Genomic DNA, 6,225 nt, shown 5'->3' with positions numbered 1-6,225 from the left:
TCCGTTCCAGTGTTTATGCTTCTCTCTGGAGTGCTGAGCGCGATCAGCGTGTCCCTGTGGGAACGAGGAAGGGTGCTTGCTGGTGTTAGATGCTTAAAAATAAATCTTTTCTGCTCAAGCGTGAGCGTTAAATATTACCTCGCTTAGATCACCATGTAGTGCTTAGATTAAAAAGGTTGTGTTGCATTTCTTTAAAATGATTTATACTGAAAGAGTTTTTGGAAGACTTGGGTTTATTGTGACCTTTTAAGAGAGAAGCAATAAGTGAGGTGCAGCGTGATATTTTGGCAAAATACAGGAAACTAGTGGTGAACTTCAGCTACATTAGCATACTTGGACACTTGCTTTCTGCCTGAATGAAAAGATGTCTCAAGGTGCAATAAAAAGGAATTAAAGAAACGTGCATCTGTTATCTGTAATGGTCAATGCAAGAATTCCCTTAAATAACTTCCAAAAGACATGAAATGATCGTTAAAATAAATATTCCTTCACTGAAATAGGTCAAAACTTGGACAAAATGTACCCCGTTTAAATTATCAAATCAACAAGGACTTTTCCTGGTTAATAGGTGTTAATTGTCTCTTGGTCAGGGTTTGCCTAATACAGAGTTAAAATTGTTGCATTCTTTGCCTACTAGTGAAGCAAATTAACAATTACAGAGTGAGCAAGGGGAGAAGAATGTTTGCTTTCGTAGGTCAGTCTCAGTTTCTTGGTGTCATAGTCTCCTAGTAGACATCAGTTTGTTTGTTTAAATGACCTAACTCAGATGTTTTTGGTTTTCTTCCAGAATATTTTTTTAACATAGACTTACATCTTCAGATGTTCTTAGTTTTGTACTTGAAGTTGTAGAAGGCAAAGTGTTATTCATTGAAAAACTACAGATTTCAAGAATTTACTTTGTAGCACATCTTCCTTAATACTCCCAAAATAATCTTGAACAAATAAATGCAAAGAGCACGAAGCAATAACATAATCTGTTGTGTAACTTGCCAGGCTAAAGTTTATTCTCTGTAGTGACTGTTGACCTTCCGGCATAGTCAGATGTTTTAAGACCACATTTAGCTCTGTGTTTTCCGTATAGATAAGTGAAATTCTTGCTGAAACTCGACTAGATTACATCTTTGAACTCCTCATGGTGTCAATCTTAATTATGCTTCTCTCTACAAAAAAAAAAAAAAAACTAATTACTGTTAATTTTTACTTATTTTCCACCACACTCAGAAAAATCTGAACCTACAATTTTGTTACTCTCTGCCTTGGTCTCAAGAGAAACGAGTGCTTCTGCACCTCGTCAGTCTAACTGTGATCCAGAGCAAGGTGTTCTCTGCTCTTGGATGATGGTCACTTGAGGCTGATGGGAAGATGACACTGGTGGCAGTTCCCTCTCAGTATTATTCCCCCTCCGTTGCCAGCAAAAATGAGTGTTCAAAAAACCTTGGTCTACTTGAAAAAACGTTCTTTGCCGTATCTGTGCCCTTGTCCGTGTCTTTTTGTGAGTGGACAGATACTTTGAGCTGGCATGGGGAGGGATGTGTGGGGTGAGGATCACAGAAGGGGCCAGGTGAGAAGGGAGCTGTGGAGATCATCTGGTCCAGCCTTCGGCTGGAGGCAGGGCCTTGGGTTGGGCTCTCCGCTGTAACTCTTGGGCTCTCTGTGACAGACACTTGGTCCAGCTGTAAAACAGGGTGTGCTGGGTACTGATCCTAGTGCTTAAAATGGGGCAGGACTGTGTTGCTGGCTGTGTTTCTGGAAAAGGAAAGATGGAATGAGAGCTGAAATAAAACCCTCTCAGCAGCAGGAAACTATTAACCTGGCTTATTTGCTTATGAAACTACAGGTAAAGTCCTGTGATGTTTTATCTGATAGGTGTGGGGAAAGCACAGCTGGTGTGGATTAGACAGGGCTCCTTACAGATTGCAATAATGATCACTGCTGTCTTTGGAGCAATTGCGATGGTTCCAAAACCCACGTCTGTTCCCGGGAGCGTGATGTTAAAGCACTCACCTCAGAAAGGAACCCTTTTGTTTGAAAAGACTCGGTCATTGCTCTTAACTGCCAGGAGGAATGCCACTTTGGAAGGGGTAGGTGATTAAGCACTCCCTGCTTGCAGTTGGAGCTGAAGCCATGATATGGACCAGGAGAGAATTCAGGACTCAGCAGAAGAATTTAGATTTACTTACCTGAACACTCACAGAGAAGGGGAAAATTTTGGTTTCCATCTCCATCCCAACCATTAGCTCTGTGTTTTATCCTCGTATTGTTTTGAATAGTCTATGTGTGGGTCAGATATCGGATCTTGTTCCTCCCTCCTACTTGAGAGTCATAATCAATAGTTTAGAGAATCACGGTTGCTTTTCTCTTCTTTCTTAGATAGTTATCTGAGCCTTCAAAGGAGAGTGAAATAATTAAAGAATACCTGCCGTGTTGCATAAGTTGGGGGTTTGTCAGTACTTCAGATATACAGTAAGATTAAACTGTGAATTGTGAGATGGCAGTAATAATACTTTGTATTTAGTATGTGAATATCTGCCAGGCTTGTGTGTGTGTGGTTTGTCACTAAGGAGATCGACTGGGTGTGGCTGCCGTCATGAGTCAAGGGCAGGCCGTACTGCTGTACGCGATCCTAGCGCTTGAGTCAGTGACAAGTGTTTCGTATGGGCAGCGTTCCTTACAAAGTTTAACTGTTCAAGCTGACTGCACTTAGATTTACACACACCAGCGTGGTAGGTTATTCAGCTTTTTTTGCAAAGGCACCTGTAGTGCCAACTAATTCCGTAACGGTCTGAAATGAATCTCAAACTCGTTGGCGTGTGTGTTAGCAATTACAATAATCTTATCAGTTACTGCAGTAACACCAGCATTTCCATCGTAGTGTGAGAGACATCAGTCAGCGTTTAAACTATGCAGATTTATATTGCTGGGAATCGTGCAAGGATGTGAATGTAGTGTTGATTAAGCATTGTGGAGTAAGGAACACGTAAATTAGTTTTCTTCACGCTTATCTCTCTCTGAATATTTTATTGGCTCTAAATTATCTGTCAATGCACGTCTGAAGTGTCTGTTGCTGTGGTGTTTTAATACTAAATGAGAATTAAGAGCTATACAATACTGGAATAATGAATTGCTACCTTTTGATATAGGGCTGCTGCCTTTGATTAATACAATTTTTTTGTAAGCAAAGAGTATAGACACTCATTGGTGCTTCAGTGTAGAAGTCAACTGCCTCTGGGAAAAGGGGCTTTTCCTGATCAGATGAAGTCAGAAGTATACATCATGTAACCTCTTGCGTATTTAGATTCTGGCCACTTACTGAGACAATATATTGTATGGTTTGTGTCTAAGTAGTCCCATTAAGTCAGATAAATCTTGTGATCTTTTACAGAACGATTGCAAAAGATGGGAACCAAAAGAGAAGCTATTTACATCAGATATTTGTGCTACATCAGCATGAACAAATATTATTTCTGTGTATTTGACTCATTCTAGGGTCCAGATAGTGCACGACGAAATCAGTGATATCGGTAATACGGCTATCAACAGAGGCCTACTCAATTTAAAAATTTAATTAAATGGCTTCTGTAAAGGGTGGAATCTCATTATTAATCACCTTACGTACTGCAAAAGATACTACGTGGAATTTGCTCCTTCATAGTTCACTATGGTGTTATAGAGAAAGCAGGACGTGTAGGGTCTTACGGAAAGAAGTTGTTACAAATTGACTGTGAAAAACATATTTTTTTCAAATCACTATGGATACAGATATTTCCTAGTCAAGAATCCTTAAAAAGCTAGGAAAAGACCACTCATTCACAAACGTTAGGTTTTGGTATTTTGCATATGCTGTGTGTCCGGCGCTCTCCCCACGAGTGTGGCACTGACCGCCGCTCTCAGCTGTGCCTCCCGCCCGGTGCTGGCTGGGCAGGAGCACTGAAGTAGGTACATCACTGCGCATCTGAGCGCAAGGCCGCGTTCCTCCTCGGTTCTGAAAACACTACATATCCTCTAACGGTTTTAATCTTTAGAGGACTTGACAAATACTACCGCTGCCAGGACAAAAACTATCGTTATCGTGGCCGGATGGACAAATACATGATTTCAGCCCCCTTGAGGAAACAGATAGTAAAGTAACTTGCCGAACGTGACAGAAGCATTTAGAGTCAAGAGAGTGGAGACCCCAATTCAAGCACGTGCTTAAATTCCTTCCTTTTGAACAAATAATATAAACATCTGTGAAATGTCCTGCTAAGCTTGTGCTAGGAGGCTTTAGGCTTGCTGGTGGCTGATGCGGTGCTCGGATCAGCGTAGCTCATGTTACAAGTACTTTCTTTGGAAAAGCTCTTCTATTGTTCAGTCTTTTCCATAAGCTACATTTAAGCACACAACAAATTATTAATACACACAAGCAGTTGTCATGGAGACAATATGATCCAAAGTGGTGTGGAGCTTTTTTAAATAAATGACAGAAACTTGGCACAGCCCGTGTTGTACAGACAATTCCTACATAATGTTTCCTGTGTTAGGCTTTTCGTGGCAGCACGCTATGGAGAAACCACTGTTTCTGGCTTCCATATGATTGGCTTTAGGAATCTGAAAAATGTAGGACTTGGAAGAGGTTTTTTTTTTTTTTCAAGTTGCAACATCTTAGCAAGGGGCTGCACTGCTCACTTCTCTGAAATCTCAAACACAATGTGATGGCCGAAGTATGACTAAAACCTTTGCAGGATAGATTATTTCCCTCCCCCCGCATATCTTCGTGCATAGATTTAGGGCAAAATGCAGTTAACTAATCCAAAAGAAGGCAGCTGGCTAATGTAGCTGGGAGGCTTCAGGGCCATAATGAGGATCATTTTCCTTGGAATGAGACTGCAATCCTATTAAATGCCTATAAATCCAGGAGGACCAAGTGCAGTACCTGCAAACCTAAGGATATTAAGCTTTACCTCTCCAAGACATTTTGCCCTTGCTTGTCATAATGTTTCTTCTCCTTAACTGTGCCCTTGCGAAGTGCTGAGACAACAGAGAAGTATACAGTGCAGTTTGACCAATAAATAGGACTCTTACGTTTATTCTGTGCCTCTTTTTCTTGTTTGTCCTGAAGATCCAGGCAACACCTGATGTAGCCATTCTGTAGCCTATTTATTTGAGTGAATGAATGAGTTTCTCTGTGTATTATAGCTATGCATTTTTTTTTCCAGATATTTACTCTTCAGTTAATACTACATCACAGTTACTGTCATAATGGCTTTCATCTGGACCAAGCAACTAGAGAGTTAAGCTGTAGAAAGACTGCAAAAAAAAGGATTGCAGCAAGAAAATGTGAAGTGTTCCTCCATCACTTTCCTGCCAGGTAAATTTATGTTTTCTTCATAGCACTGCCGGTATCTTGCAGTGAAGGAAGCATGAGCACAGTTGGGGAGTACCCATGACTTCTAGAAGTGTGTTCATATAATATCCATGTTGTTTTGGAGATGTCACAGATGTCTTGCCTGACAAAACAGGTACGTACAACCTGCCAAAGATACCTTGGCTAAACTGCTGCCTTGCCATCCGCTCAGCGTCAGCTCTCAAGCACAGTTCCAAGCAGTGCTGTGTCCTGGCTGCTGCTTAAATGCTTCCTGTGAACAGAGACAGTAGGGGAAATTTTCTTTTGAAATCTATTTGTGTATGTGCTAAAGGACAAAGGAGAACCATGACATATTCACTGCATAGGCACACTTATTCTTAGATCATAATTTCTCTTCACTGTGGTTAACAAGTGTATTATTAGTAATAGCTAGTTACAAATAATAACCTGACCTTATTTTTAACCTGATACTGAATTGAATTTCATTGTAATAGGTGAATTCACTGCTGTGCATGAATTCACTGCTCTTTGTGTATTATCATTCAGAATTTCAGTGCTTTCCATCTTAGGTATTAAAAATAGGTGGCAAGTTGGATAATTATTATTGTTCCAAATCTCGTTTGCAGCCTTACATAAGAGTGTTCTCACCAAAAGCCTTATTTTAAGGGTGGAGTGGAAGAACACACTGTAGCAAGCTGAAATTATTTGCGCTACTGTATCTGCGTTATATAGAGCCTAGATAGAACCATCCCTTCTTTTTTAAGGGAAGTTTGAGAGCCAGTTTAATATTAATGAAAATAAAATGCGTGGACTGACTCAGGTTTGACGTTATAAAGCCATGTGTTGTCAGCACACCTCAGTCCCAAGCATAAGCGTCCTTA

Source organism: Chlamydotis macqueenii, chromosome 14, assembly GCF_036417535.1.
Source record: "Chlamydotis macqueenii isolate bChlMac1 chromosome 14, bChlMac1.mat, whole genome shotgun sequence".
Classification (NCBI taxonomy): domain Eukaryota; kingdom Metazoa; phylum Chordata; class Aves; order Otidiformes; family Otididae; genus Chlamydotis; species Chlamydotis macqueenii.
This window is presented reverse-complemented; position numbering follows the sequence as displayed.